This window comes from Camelus ferus, chromosome 1, assembly GCF_009834535.1.
Source record: "Camelus ferus isolate YT-003-E chromosome 1, BCGSAC_Cfer_1.0, whole genome shotgun sequence".
Classification (NCBI taxonomy): domain Eukaryota; kingdom Metazoa; phylum Chordata; class Mammalia; order Artiodactyla; family Camelidae; genus Camelus; species Camelus ferus.
Window position 1 is genome coordinate 45355340 of NC_045696.1, and position 15589 is coordinate 45370928.

Below are 15589 nucleotides of genomic sequence, written 5' to 3' on the forward strand. Positions count from 1 at the left end.
AAAAAAGAAAGAAAGAAAAAAAGGACCTTGGAAGATGGCAAGGAGCTGGATAGGAAGAGTAAAGACCTTTGATTTTTCTTTCTTTTTCTTAGGTAAGGAGGCAACAAAAGAAAATGTACGTGCATGGGAAGTTTTGGGGTGAATAAAAAAATAACTCCAGCTGGAACAGTGCCTATAAAAAGAGAGTCATGGAAGACAAAAAGTCAAGCAGATATACCAGAAAAATAGTGTTAGAAACCTGGAAAAGAGAATTTGAAGAAAAGGCTGTCAATTGTGTCAAATGCAGCAGGGAAGTCACCTGAAATGAGGAAGTCATTGCGCATTAGTCATTTTCCTAAACAGATCTTTAAAGTAATGTTACAATGTTAAGGTTGTATGTAAAGATGTTTAGATTGTGTTCTAGAAAAGGTTTCGTGCAGAATCTTTTCTACCTTAGAAAGCCCTTCAAGAGATCAATAATCATCATAAATGTGAATCCCTTAGGCAGTTCATTTATTTTATGTGCTTTGTACTCTCCTCATCACAGTAGACTGCGATTCAAATCTTAGAATCTGACAATCTCATCCAGTTCAGACTAGATTAGAGGTTGAAGATCGCCAAGAATTGAATAATTTATAATCTCAAAACTTAGCGCTTTAGGGATAATGATGAGACAAATCAATTTTTGTTGTTACAGAAGCAGCTTAAATACTCAGAGCTGTTACCCACCCTTCTGCTTTAGTCAAACTGAAACAACAAAATTTTAAAAAATAACCTCCAGAAAATCGATTATTATAATTGTTGGGTTAAAAAAACAATGCATATTACTCTCATTTTTTTTTAAACTACTAAAACTTCAAACATACGGTAAAGCCACTGCGTCAGAAGGAAGTACTTATAATATAGTCACTCTGCCTGACTCTCATGCCATTTTTCAAACAGGTAAATTTCATGAACAGTCAGCAGGAGGTCTAGGGGAAGGAAGCAAGCACTAAACTAGAATTCAGGTCTGCTTCCACTGCTTTTCCTTTGTGACTTGTGTAAGTGATCTCCGTTCTATGCATCTCAGTTGGTCTGTCTGTAAAGAGGTATGGACAGCATCTCCCCAACCCAGTCTGCCACTCTGGGCTTCAGTGTGATAATTTATGATAAGTAGGCAAGTGTATCTTTCTTTGCAAACTTAATGTGAGGATTATACTTGATAGCACCTACACTATGCGCTTAGCATGCGGTAGGCATTCAACGGGATCAGTTGGAGTTCTTTCCATCATTGTCTTCTACCATAGGGATCTTTTGGAACAATCAAATATGTAAGCCGCTATGTAGTACTTTAGGCATTCATATGCAATAAATGAGAGGACGGGAGAGATGAAGGAGAGATAAAGAGATACGTCTTATTAGGAGGTCGTATTGAAAGCCTACAGAGAGGCCTGGGCTTAATAGCAGATGATGAATAGAAAAAAAGTTTGCCAACTCTGCAGCTCCAGAAATGGATATTAGATTTAGAGGGTTGAATTTCATATGTGAAAGGACCACACAGTCTTTAAGACTGAGATAGCCACAGCGGGGATATACCTATCTTGTCCAAAACTATCTTCCACAGAAATGATAAACAAAAATGGCAGTAAAAGTGACATTTAACTATTTAAAATATCCTGATTTTCTAATAAGTAAGGCTAAATTTTCCCTTTAGATAAGATTATAAGGGGATATATATGCCAGAGAACACTTTTTTTTGGGGCCAGGCAGTCTACTACAGTGGTTTTCAAATGTTTCTGAGTCTGATTCACATATTTAAAGAGCATAAAATAATGAGCCATTTTATGTGCAATACACTGATATTTTCTATTCTAAATGGCTTTCTCAACCTGCTAATGAGTCATGATCTGTACTTTTAAACAAAACAAGAAACCCAACTTCTTTAGCAGTTACTTCTACATATCAACACTAAATGGAATGTATCAGAAATGAATCCTAGTTTTTTAAAATCTGTGAATAAGTAGACATTTATGAATGATGATCCATTTTAGATGGTACTTTGGTATCTATTCTATTCAAGTCATACAACCAGGTATGGATTTCTTACTGAGGCTGGATGGTATCAGTGTAATCATAATCCCTGCAGCAACCCAGACTCAACATTCTACCAAGGTAGGTCATTTGTTATGAAAGGTATCAGGTGAGAGTGATGGGTATGTGTCAAAGATTATACCTCCACTCAGGAAAAACAAAGAAACAAACAAATAAACAAATACCCCCAAACCTCAAAGTGTATGAATTCTGATTTTGTTTACTAAAAGAGAGGCCATCACATGAGGCTCTACTTTGGAGTCCCCTTAAACTCCAGTGTTCTATGTCAATTTTGTTAATTTAGTTTGTGGTAACGAATAGAAGTGTATTTGAAATGAATTTAAATTGGAGGTGCTTTATTATTATCAAGGATTCTTAGTTTGTAAAGCTCTCTTTAGAGAAGCTTTGATCTAATCTAGAGATTCTGATACTAATGTGTGAAAGATGTAAACCACTAAACACAAAAAATAATACCAGTGAGTGGCATTAATAAAAGGAAAGTACAATCATCCCTTGGTATCCATGGATTTTGGTACCCACAGGGGCTCAAATTCCTTATATAAAATGATATAGTACAAGTACTGTAAGCCCCTTGTACCAATGGATGTGAAACCTACGGATATGCGGCATTGACTGTAGTACCATATAATCAAATGAAGGAACACACTGCATCGCGTGCTCATAAAGGAATTGGAATTACGGGCTGAATGAGCATCTCAGATTTTCCTGAACATCATTTCCAATATTCTGTCCATTTGTCAGATGATTCTCAGAGTGCATACCCTGAATTTTGATTCAAGAAAATTGGCATGATGTTTGTGGGTTTACAGGAGTAGGAACTCGTGCCTATTCTTTTCCGTTTCACCAAACCTGTGGAGTAGACTAAGCAAAGAGTGATACTGAATTTAAGAAAGGAGAAAGCTTGGAGTGCAGGACTACAGCCCTAACCAAAACGATGAAGTAAGGGGATTCTGTCCGGTGAGTAACTTCCTTTCCTTTTCTGTACCTCTTGCCCACTTTATAGGGAAGTTTGAACCCAAAATTCCCACCAGTACAGAATCTGAGGTGATAAGCCAGTGTTTGAGTTCAAAGTTGATCATTTACTAGCTACTCGAACTTGAACGAACTACAAATTCTCCTCAAGTTTGTAAGTTCTGATTGAAGGAGTATATACACACACACTAATATATGCATATGTATGTCTATATATTAAATCTCCTAGTATAGAGTTGCTAGACTTTATATGTAATATACATTATGTATATATTATATATAATCCCCTAGACAGATACTATGATATATATATATATATATATATATATACGCATATATCCTAGCATAGAGTTGCCAGATGAAATACAATGCACCCATTTATTTTATACATCTATGTCCCAATTACTGCATGAGACATGCCTATACTAAACAATTATTTATTATTTATCTGAAATTCAAATTTAACTGGGCATCCTGTATTTTTATTTGCTAAATCTGGCCAACTCCTCACCAAGCATGATACATGGCGTATCAGAGGAGCTGTAAAATACCTCCAGGAGCAGAAAGTGGTGGCACAGAGCAAAGACATTTGTAGATAAATCTGGATTCAAATTCTGCTTCTATCAGGATTTTTATTTTGGAAAAGGTTTTCATGAGCTCTTAGTCTGACCTCCCCAAGGCAGTATCACGTGCTCTGAATCTCTGCTTTTTCTTCACCATCAATATTACTCTGCTCTCAACTGGTCTTGCTTTAGAAATGAACACATTTACATTATAACAGGAGACACTAAGATCCCTGTATTTAAACTCTTAGAAGGGAAGGGCTTTCAATTCTCACTTTTTTGAGAGCTTCTTATCTACTCTGCCTCTTGCCCTAGATAAAGACAACTAAGAGAAGGCTCATCTCCACAACACCTGCCTTTTTTTAACGTGTAGAAGGGAAAATCCCCTGGAGCATGGATGGTGACAGGCAAAAACTCAATAAACTACCATTAGTACTAACATGCCTACCATGTACATTTATGCTGGGTAGACAGAAATCTGAACACGAAGGAAACTTACATACTAACTTTTGCTTATGGTTTGATCAATGATTTTGCATGGTATGTTCCACAGGTGCTCCCTCATTAGCAATGCATAGGTCTACATGCTGTGTGAAATTGCAACAAAGCTAGAGCTTTTACACAGCATTTCCAACCTCCAGAAAATAGTCTGATACACTGCCATGATGATATATATCTCAAATCTATTCTAAACAAATCTGTACCTTTAGCATACCCCAGAAAAAGTAATTAAGGGAGTTAAAATCTGGTGAGTGTATAACCCATTCCACATGGCCACATTTGCCAATGCAGATTTGAAATTATTATCCAATTAGTCTCTCTCCACTTTAGAATAATGGGGTGGTACACCATCCTATGAGAACTCTTTTAAGTGCCCTTCCCCTAGCTTATCAAATGTAGGCATTAATTGATCACTTAACATGTTGGTTTTGTATGGTAAACATTCATTTATGTTTTCAGACTTTATGACCAAATTGTAGCTATTTATTATTAATCTATAAAAATACGCTTTGTCATTTAAACTTTAAACAATCCCACAAGATATCACTATTATCTCCATTTTACAGATGAGAAAACTGGAGAAGAGGTTATATAACTTGTCCAGGATTGCGCAGTTAGTAATTGATGGAGTCTGCAATTCATCTCAGGCAAACTGAATTTAGAGTCCATATTCTGAACTCCTAAGCAATGTTGCTGGGTAATATTAGAGTAATACATGGTAGTAATGAAACCATTTCCTAGTGCAAGTATCACTTCCATAGAATGAAGTCATCATATACAGAGAGTTGTATCTTTATTTGTAATGGAATCTAAGCCAGAGAATTTCATTTTCAGACACACAATTCATCACCTCAGGCTAAGAGTTAGCTGGATACCTCTGCCAAATGTCAGCGATTCAATTATATTCCAACTGAGGTTTTATTCAGCCATTATTTTCGATTTGTTTTCAAAGCTGTACTCCTACTTGCAAGCTATCTTAGTTTTTGTTGTTGTCGTTGTTGTTACAAAGGTCCTAACACAGTGGATACTTCAAAGTTAAAATCTTAAGACTAACCACAGAAACTTGATTTGGAAGCTAAGATCAAACATCCCTCAAAAACTTTCTTTATAAGATTTAAACCCTCAAATTCTCACTTCAATTTGCAAAAAAGAAGCTATTTAGTAAGAAGGCTTTACTGATTTTTAACCGAGTTTTTAAAAATTATATGCTACCAAAAAAAAAAAAACAAAGAAAGAAGAAAAATTGTTCTTGCTGTTGTACATTATGTGGTCAAAGGGGCAACTCCCTTAACTGACAGGAGGAAGTTAGCTGTTGGTTTCAAAATCACTCTTTCCAGAGAAGTAAGGTGTGTGACTCAGATTTCCACAACAAGGTGGTCCTTGAGAGAAGACTTTAGATGCAGAAGGGTTATGTTAAATTCTTTGGTATAACTTATTATTTCCTTCATGCAAACCACATGTCAGAGAATCTCATCTGAAAATGACACAAATTACATGTGCTTCTTCCTTTTCATTTTAAAATGGTTTTTATGTCTTTGGGTTTTCATGTGTTCTCTTGATAGGTATCTTTCTATAAATAAATGTACTTAGAATGAAAAAGTCATTCCAATCCTCAGTTGGGAGATCTTTTATATCCAACTCCCAGAGAGATGAGATGAGATGTGATTTGAAACTGAACATATACAAACTGGCATATGGATTTCCACACTTTTCGAAGGTCTTGAACTGGTCAAAATGATAAAAAAAAAAAAAAAATGAGGACGAAAAATAAGAGAACAAGAATTATCATTATCTGGGAACCCAGTGTACCCCTCATTCCACGGCAGGTATCTGTCACACAGTATTAGTCTTACTCCATTTTATTGATGAGGCATGTGATGTGTGGAGATTGAAAATAACTCTTCCCAAATTATGTATATATTGTAAGTACAGACACCAGGATTCAAAGGTAAAATAAAAGCTCAGGATCTGTGTTGTTTCTATGGCTCTACTTTTAGGAATTTAGACCTAGAGTAGAGTGCTAACACTCTGAGGGTGGTTAATGCAGTGCAGACACCCCCCTCCACCTCCAGAAAGTTGAAATTTTAAAAAATCTTAATTAAAAAAATGTTTTCAAAGTTAATGTTCCAACAGTAGTTTGGGTACCCACAAAAGACAAATTTAATTGGGAAAGTACATCATTGACCTTTGATACGTGAGATTTCTGAAGAATTTCACACGTATTTAGGGTCAAGTGTCAAGCACTTTGTTTCAAATATAAGATATATGCTTGGAAATTAGTTTGCCTGACCCTGGAACTTAGGTATTATATTAGCCCAGGGACTTTTGGATTGTAATCCATTTGGCATTATGCCATCTTTCATAATTGTGTTTTTTTTTCCCCTTCATCAGTATCATAGTTTCCTATTAAACAGGAAGTGACTGATTACTGTAATCCATATAGAAGCTACCTGTCAGTATGATGCTTTTTCATTAGCATTTACTGCAATACAGAAGCCTTAGGTGTGCCCTAATCATGGGATTTCTTTTTAATGTTTCATATACATGAGAACTGAGCCTCTTGATTAGTTAATTCACTCAATTAATATTTACTTTATTGAGTGCTTTATCAAGATCTAGTCTTGTACACAGCATCAAAGATATAATGGTGAACAAACGCAGTCCAGTGGGGGAGATACCAATCAAATAATCAGCAGTGACTGTAAAACTGCAGTTGTGTAAGTGCTAAAATGTATGGTGCTCTGAGATGGAGTAGTAAGGAAATTAACCCATGCAGAGAGATTGGGAAAGGTTTCCCTAGGGAAGTGAAAATTAATCTGAAATCTGAAGGACAAATATAAGTAAATTAGGACTGAGGGGAAGGAAAAAGAGTTCTTTCTTTTGAATCCTGGTTGCGGGGGTGGGTGCTGAGGAAGCAAGCCCAGGGGCACACTGGGCTGCAGCTGGGTAAGCAAGGGTAAGCAAGGCAGGGCAATGGGGAGCGAGAGTGAGGGCCAGTAAAAGAGGCTGAGTGGAAGATGAAAGGATTACAAGGCAGGGAAGAAAGGGAATTCAGGAAGGAGTGACAAAACCAGATCTGCGATGAAATGATTGCACAGGCTTCTGTAGATGCACTGGGGAAAACGCATGAGAGGGGATAAGAATGGATGTCAGCAGACTGCTTAAGAGGTGTCTGTAGCAGTCCAGTCTAGGGGAGTTGGCAGCCTGGCTAGGGTGGTAGTGAGGATGGAGGTATAGATAGAGAGCACATTGGAGAGGTGTGTCTAGATTATCTATGAGCAGACACTGGTACTGAATCAGGAATAAAAAGACAGGAGGTGAAGAAGAGTACTTGTTTAAAATGACTTGAATTTCTCACTCTCTGTGCTCCCAAACTGCGATGGCAGTAAAGAAAGATACTGAATCCAGTTTTGTACATACTGAGACTGGGGTAGCTTACAGGTTTGTGTAAACCGTTTTTTGGTTTTTTTTTTTTTTTTTGTAATTAAATTTGTATTTTATCAAATACTTATACATTCCTAATTGACTTGGCAAAATAGCTGTATCTTTAATTTGCGTGCCTTAGACATTATATTTCCTAAATGAAGTCACTGCTTTTAAATGCTTCCCAGAAAACAAGTTAACTTAAGAAAATGAGTAACTTGTATTATTAAGAAATACAGATTGCAGGTGACAGAGGAAATGCAGCCTGTTCAGAGTTCTTAAGGCCATGAAACTTTGGAATGTTAATTAGAAAGCAAATCACAGATCCCCTTAAATTAGGGTCTATCTGTATTGTGATGAGGGGAAGTCACCTCAAATTCAGGTATCTGTTTCCTTTCTGTATTTCTCCTCTATGTACCTTTTATGGAAAACAACAAAACTGCAACACAATTCTCTAGCAGTTTTTCTCCTGTAGGTTTTGCTTCCTTTTCATTAAGTAAAGACAACAATTCAATGTCAAATGAATTTTGTCATCATGAACTTTTATTCAATGAGCAGTCACTTGCCACTGGGTACAGTGGAGGTAGAGCGATTTAACCATCTCTCCTTCTTTTATTTGTATAATTAAAAGAAACTTTATCTTTTCCAAGTCTGAGTACCTCTATGTATCTCCCTCCTCTGAGTTTAAGGTTCACAGTTGGTGTTTCTTCCCTATGTGTCTAGAGGTATATCAGTGAACTAACCTGATCCTCCCACCTATGAACTGCGGTAGACAAATATGAAAACAAAAATTAAAAATTTAGCTGGAACAGCACTTGTGGGAAATCTCAAGTAATCACCAACTGCTGTACAAAACAAAATTCATATATATATTTGTTTAGATGAATCCAGATGTATTTAACTGTATTTAGGCAATCTTGCAGATATTACAACTTATTCTACTTTGCAGAAGAAAAGCAAAAGTTTAGGAATGGGGAATATTTATATTGCAGGTGATAGGGTGAGATAAAATCACTACTTATCCAAAAGTTGAAAGAAAAGAAAAAAATAGACTTTTATGTTCGGGAGGAAAGTCTGAAGAGTGCTGTAGATAAAGTTTGAGATTTTGTGACGACTTCTTGTTAGATGTCATGTTTGAATTTTCTTGAAATCTACAAATGTAGTCAAATCTATCTTTCTTTAGGATATTCATATGCATCCAGCTTTTAAAAGAAGGATCATTTAATAATGCAGTAAATAAAAGCAACACTTTTCAGCCTCAAAATGGTATGGTCAGTAAGATAAGTCTATAAAGTTAAGACAACATGAAAGATAGATTTTTCCCCCCTTTTAAAAAAATGCCAATGACTGCCAAGGGCCACATCCCCAGAGGTCATGGTTCAATTACTAGGGAACGGGGCCTGGGAATCAATATTTTTAATGCTGTCAGGTGATAGTGGTATGTAGTCTAGCTTGAGAATCACCTATGTCAGAGATAGTTATGCTAGCTATAAGCCACATGTAAAATGAATCAAACATCTCTGTATGGCTATCAGTCTATTGCTAAAGCTTCCTGGATATGGTGGGGCTATACAGAGTCTTTGTTTTGATGAAACTGGATAGCATATTTGAAAATTGATTTGACAAAAATGTTTTTTGTTTTTGGCTTTTTTTGTTGTTGTTGTTGTTTATTTGCATGGGGGCAGTAAGTAGGTCTACCTTTTAATTATTTTTTTAATGGAGGTACTGGGGATTGGACCCAGGACCTCATGCATGCTAAGCATGCACTCTACCACTTGAGCTATACCCTCCCCTCAAGAGTTTTTTGTTTTAAATTCCTCCTATTATAATAACCTTAAAAATAAGCCTATGACATTGGTATTAGTATTCTCCCTGTTGTAAAGATAATAGGCAAAAGGCTAGAGGACAGAGATAAGGCAAAAGAGCCTATCTAATTTTCAGATTCATGTACCTCAAAAGTGGTGGGTTTGGGACCAATCTCCCTGCTGCTGATGGCCAGACCTGCAAGTTTTCCTATAAGGTTATGCTGTCTGCCCTTTGCAGGTACATCTTAAAGCACTATTCTTGTCTCAAAATGACAGCACTCTTCTAGAGAGAAGAGAAATAGAAACCAAGAGAAAAACAAAGATTGGGAGGATTCAGAAACTGATATATTTGTAGAGTACAGTGTTCCACATTTTCAAAGCAATTTTTCTTTGTAATTGCCAAGGGAGAGAGGGCAACTGCAATTTTCTTCCATAAAGTCAAAGGGTAGTCTTTATAGAAGAAAAGAACACTTATGAGAAACTTCAAGAAGAGGTAGATTTGAAGGCCTCTCCCATGTGATTTCTTTTATTCAACATGTGAACCTATTAATTTAAATAAAAGGCACATAAATCTGATATTCTTACATATGGACTAAAGTCTGGACTTGGAGTTTGGTATCAGAAGAATTTAGTTGCCTTTCGGTTTATGATCCCAGCCATTAAAACTAAGTCTCAAGTCCCTTATTCCCATAAAAAGATTCAAAGATTGAGACTAATTAGTTAATAACCACATTTAAAAACTTGAAAAATGCTGCTTATGCTTTGTATCATCATTAATGTTGTACTGTAGCACCCAGCACGATGTGATGCCCACACAGGCACTTCACAAATGTTCGCAGGAGGTTTGATGATTTTGTATGACTAAAAACCTTAGCACAAAAATTGGCTTTTATTACCTGGAATTTAGGGGAATATAATATCTTGCAAATAAAAGGCATATCTTCTTACTCTCCTTAAGTGTTTTAACTTTCATAGAACATGGTTTGTTTCCTTTTTAATCATTTTAAAACCATGCAGAATCTAAAGACAGGCTAAAATTTACCATCATGCTCAATTCCAAATGGAATAAGAAATAACACTCGCAGCATCACAATTGCTAAAACTTACTGAGAACATAAAATGCTACAGTATATAATCCATCTGATTGCATGAGTTCTCTTAAAGGCCACGACGACTCATGAGGTAAGTACAACTATCACTTACACATACCCAATAAGGAAGTGGAAGATTTAAGAGACATGTCCAGGGTCACACATTTAGTTAAATGGCAAGGCTGGAATTCAACTGGCTTCGGTAGTTTTCATCTGTTTATACAGAAGGCAGACAGACACAATTACAAGAATGGTTTGAAATAACTCCAGGTTTTTCCTACTCACTGACCATGCAGAATTCAAATCCTTAATGTGCATAATGGAGCCATTACTTCACTCTGCTTTATAATTTCTCCTTAAACGTAGACAAATAAACTATTAGTTCATTCAAAACAGTCTGAGATAGAAATAGCAACTGATGTTTAAATCTTATAACCAAGCCAGAAAACTATCTGTGTAAAAGGCTATACTGCCTTATTACTGTCTTATTTTGATTATATCAGCAAGTGAGAATCAATAGGTCAAGCAAGACCTGTGAATTAACGTTTATTTGTACACATGCTTTCTAATTGAAAGCAGTAATGTTGTGACTACTGGGAATGATACTTGTCATTAAGTAATTGATAACAGAAGCTAAAATGTTTTGAATTCTCACTAAGTACTGATTACTAGTTAACATGTTCCATATGGATTATCTCACAGGAACCCTACGGGAAGGGAGAGGTTATTGATCCCATTTTACAGGTGAGCTAATACATCTTGCCCAGTGGTGCATAGCTAGCAATTGACATTCTTACTTCAGAGCTCACTCTGAACTTTTAAATGATCTTGGTATGAAATTCTATTAATTTTGGAAGTCAAATGGAATGATTACATTATCAGCAATCTGATTTTGATTTGATTGTTTTAAAACCGGAAGTCCTGCATTCTACTTCTCATGCTACCACTCATTGACTGGTATCCTTAGATCAGTTAATTACCTCAAACTTAAGATAACAGCAATACCTCCCTCATACGATGGTGTAAGGTTTAGATAAACTAATCCATATAAGTCCTTTTAGCACAGAGGTAGGAAAATAGTGAGGGCCTATATTTATTATTTAATTTATCTGAATTCTGGTTCCATGAGTTGATTCAGGCTCTGAAAATAAGCAACAAATGCATTAGGCACCTTTGACTGCTTTCTTTGACTTTAGACTTAGCATCTTCACATTATGGAACAATCTAGTATAATTTGGCATTTGTAGAGTTCCCTATCTCACAGGATAATTAATATCACCAATAATCAGTCAACTTGTAAGCTGGCACAAAATTAGAAAACCCACAAGTTTCACATGAAGAAACAGGCAAGCAAGTGGCAAGTCTTGCTGCAGGATACACTAGGACGCACTGAAATCAAGACGGACTGAGGACTAGCACTGAGGCATGCTACCTAACCAGAGGAACCACTTATCTTCCCTGAAAGTTCTTGACAACCTGACTACTCAAAGAAGCAAAGACTCAATGACTCTAGGAAGATAGAAAAGACATCTAAGAAAGGAAATCTGACTACTCTTAGAGCCTGATACAGACCCTTGTTTGGTTCTGGATATTTTCTAACCACATTAAAGTTCTCTACACTGGACTTCTTCAGTTGTCTTGGCAAACTCTGCCTTAGATGAAACAGCAAGTAAGCTCTGCACAGGGGAGAGGAGAAAAAAAGTAACTGGCTGTGTTTCATTAACCCAATGTCTTCAAGAAAAAGCAAAGTTTTTCTTGGTTTGTGTGATGATCTAAAAACTTCAGAAAGGAAAATTTCTTCATTGGCTTATTTTTTACCAAGGCCATTATAGTATGTAAGCTGATAGCCATACTTGCATAAAAATAAATCCATATATACGTTTCTGTGGTACAGAGGCCTCACTGCAAGATGCTTTGTTTGATTACTAAAAGTATTCATCACATTAGGCCTGGCCTTTCCCCCATCCCCCTCATCTCTAACCTCTCCTTACACACACTAAAAACACTTGCTCTTATCACTTCACTGGGAATAAAAACAGAATGATTTCAGTCTCATGAGTTAATTAAGATGAATAAAGTGGAAAAAAATTTAATACAATCCAAAGGTATGTATACACACATATATTCTTTCCTATACTTTGGAGGAAGCTAGAAAGTAAGAGGTAATCAAATATATAAACTTGGTCATTTGATTTCACTTAAAATGCGACTAAAAGCCATTTGCACTAATCAAGACATTCATTGAGGTTAGGATCTGGGGATAGACAGTATACTACATGTTCTGATGGGATTTCAAATCACATTTTCTAGTCCAACTCTAAGATTTCCCTGATTTTTAAGGCAGAATGTTCTTTCTAAAGGGCATGGAGTAAATGAACTCTTAGTAAAAATGTTCTAGTAAAATTACAAATGTAAAGGCTTTGGGCAGAATGTTTGTGTCCCTCCAAAATTCATACCTTGATGCCCTAACCCCTAAAATGACAGTATTTGGAAGTGAGGCCTCTAGGATTAATTAGGGTTAGAATGACTCATCAGGGTGGGGTCTTCATTATGGGATGAGTGCCATTACAAAAAGAGTAACAGACAGTAAGCGACAGGAAATCTCTTTCTCGAGTGCATGTGAGGATGTAATGAGAAGATGGCCATTTGCAAACGAAGAGAGCATAACTAGACACCAAATCTGTCTCCTTGATCTTAGACTTCAGAACTGTGAGAAATAAATGTTTATTGTTTCAGCCATCCAGTCTATGGTATTTTGTTATAGCAGCTTAACAGGAAGTATGGCCTGTCTTAGGCAACATAATAACCAAAGTAAAGTTTCTCTTTGCTAGGTGCCCATTTACTGTTCTCAGGACAGCTGCTCCCTTCTCATATTCCCCTCTTCCTTCCTACCTTCCCTAATTCTTGTCAAAGGTTTAACTGAGAGAGAAAATGTTAGGCAGACAAACTTAAGGTTTTTGCTTTTCAAAAGATATTTCCTCAAATTTACAGAAAATAAAGAGTTTCAGAGGGGGCCATTGAGATCTGAAACTTTACATAGCTCAGGGTCAGTAATTTAGGTTTTGAAATAAAATCATGTTTAAATCCCAGTTTTGATACTTCTTAGTTTTATTAACATGGGCAAATAATTTAAACTTCTGTTGAGCTTAGTTTCCTCATGTGCGTAAAAAAAAAAAAAAAAGAACAGCAATAGCTGTTACCTCAAGTTGAGAATTATGTGAGAATACCACAAAGCTCTGATTATAATGTCTAGTCCCTAACAAGAAATTAACAGCCAGCAAGGTGGATACTTTGCAGAAAATATAAGTAGTACCCCTTCAAATAATATCTATGACCAAAAACACAGCTTTCTGGCGGGACCGCTTACCATTGCTAGTCACAGATTGTCAGAACTTGATGGCATCTTAGAGATCATCCACTTGAAGCCACCTGGGGACAGAGATGCAGAAGGATGTACCAGTTTGTCTTGGCTCAGGGGCTTTTGCTGCAGTTCTAGTTCTGTCCACTTTTAATTCTCTTCATGTCACTGAGAATTCTTGAGTCTCCAGGGAGCTGAAGATAGGAAATTTCATTTTGAACTAAAATATGTATGATCATTAAATATGTGTATTTTGCATAAGATTTAAGATTGAGACTTAAATTCTCCATTTCCTTTAACCATTCATTGCTCATTAAGCAACATTTCTGTTAATATCAAAATATCATTTATAGTAAACAAAATAAGTTTATGAAATGATTTTCTGTCTTCTTTAAGCCCGCAAGGTGAGGTTCAATTCTATAGACACACCAACCTCCCCACCCCCCCACCCCCACAACAGCACACAGATATCCCAATGCTAAAAGGCATGCCAAGTTGTATATTGCTACATAACTTCAGAAAACAGAGCAATATAAATTTTTATGATTGTTGTTGTTTTTAAACATCCTGAAGTACATTCTGAAGTCCAAGCAGAAAACCTCTTTTGAGTGAAACCAACCTCTGGACAGGGAACTGGCAAACATTTTCTATAAAGGAACAGATATAAATAGTCAAAGCTTTGTGAACCAAAGCCTTCTATTATGTTCTTTTGCTTTTAGAATATATATTCATTATCATCCAAATTTTCCCTTTAATCCAGGATTAAAAAGGACTTCCAAACTAACAACATAATAAAGTTTCTGGAAGCAATTATGTTACAAGGTCAAGCTTGAAAAAGAATGTTATCTAAGTTTAATATTTGGGGACCGAGAAGATCCGTCAGAAAACATAACTGTTTTTAAACTTCATGTGGTAGCTTGTGTATGAAGAGGATCAGAATACGGCGTTCTAAAATATGCACCTTTGTCATACGGATTATTTTGAGCTAAAGGCAATTAAGAACAAACAGACCCAGGAAGAGCTCTCTGACCTCCCCCATCTCCCTAAAAGCAGGGAGTAAATTCCCCTGGTGAAGGGGTGAAGGTGTGAAGGTGTCATAACTTCCCACTTCAAACTACCAAAAAGAGGAAAACAACACCATCACCAGAAATGGAGACGGAACCAAGATGAGTTGAATAAAATAACTTTACTGTATAACCCTGATCTAGCATTAGCTCCCCTCATATGTTTACTTTCCCCTAATCTACCATTACTAGAAGACCTAAAACTTTCTCCTTTGGTCATTTTTCCATAATTTATTGCCCTTTATTAAATAAAATGGTACATAAGCCCCCAGATCAAACTGCTTTTTGGGACTTTTTTTTTCCTTCCCTGTGCAGCCCCTGTGCACATAACATTAAAAATAAAATTTGTGTTTCTTTTCTCCTGTTAAACTGTCCTTTGTTAAGTTTAATTTGTAGGCTTCAGTAACAGAATATAAGAAGACAGAGGAAAGGTTTTTTCCCTCTCTACATATACTTGTAAGTAATACACAAAACAGAGCAGAATCAAGGATAATACCTATGAAAAACCTCTTGCACTACTGGAACATGAAGGCTGAGGGCAAAGAGCCATCTCTGCAGGATGAGGATCAAATTTTTAAGAGATGACCATGAAACACCTTGATTTTGCCACAGATTGAATCGTCTAGTCTCTTGGTTGTCTGCACGTTCCTTTCCTAGCTTTCTTTTCCATCAACTTTTTTTGTTAATCTGAGTAACTAAAACCATTTTGTGTCCCCTAACACTAAATTTTTAAGCAAAGTGT

General features: G+C 36.3%; 1 long non-coding RNA gene across 1 annotated transcript in view; it reads right to left on the reverse strand.

The window, feature by feature from the left end:
• The window catches only part of LOC116663263, a 110416-nt gene that overhangs the window by 24005 nt on the left and 70822 nt on the right, over window positions 1-15589 (reverse strand). The window contains exon 7 of the long non-coding RNA XR_004319485.1: window positions 13793-13977. This is a non-coding gene — a long non-coding RNA (uncharacterized LOC116663263). The remainder of the gene's footprint in view (window positions 1-13792; window positions 13978-15589) is intronic.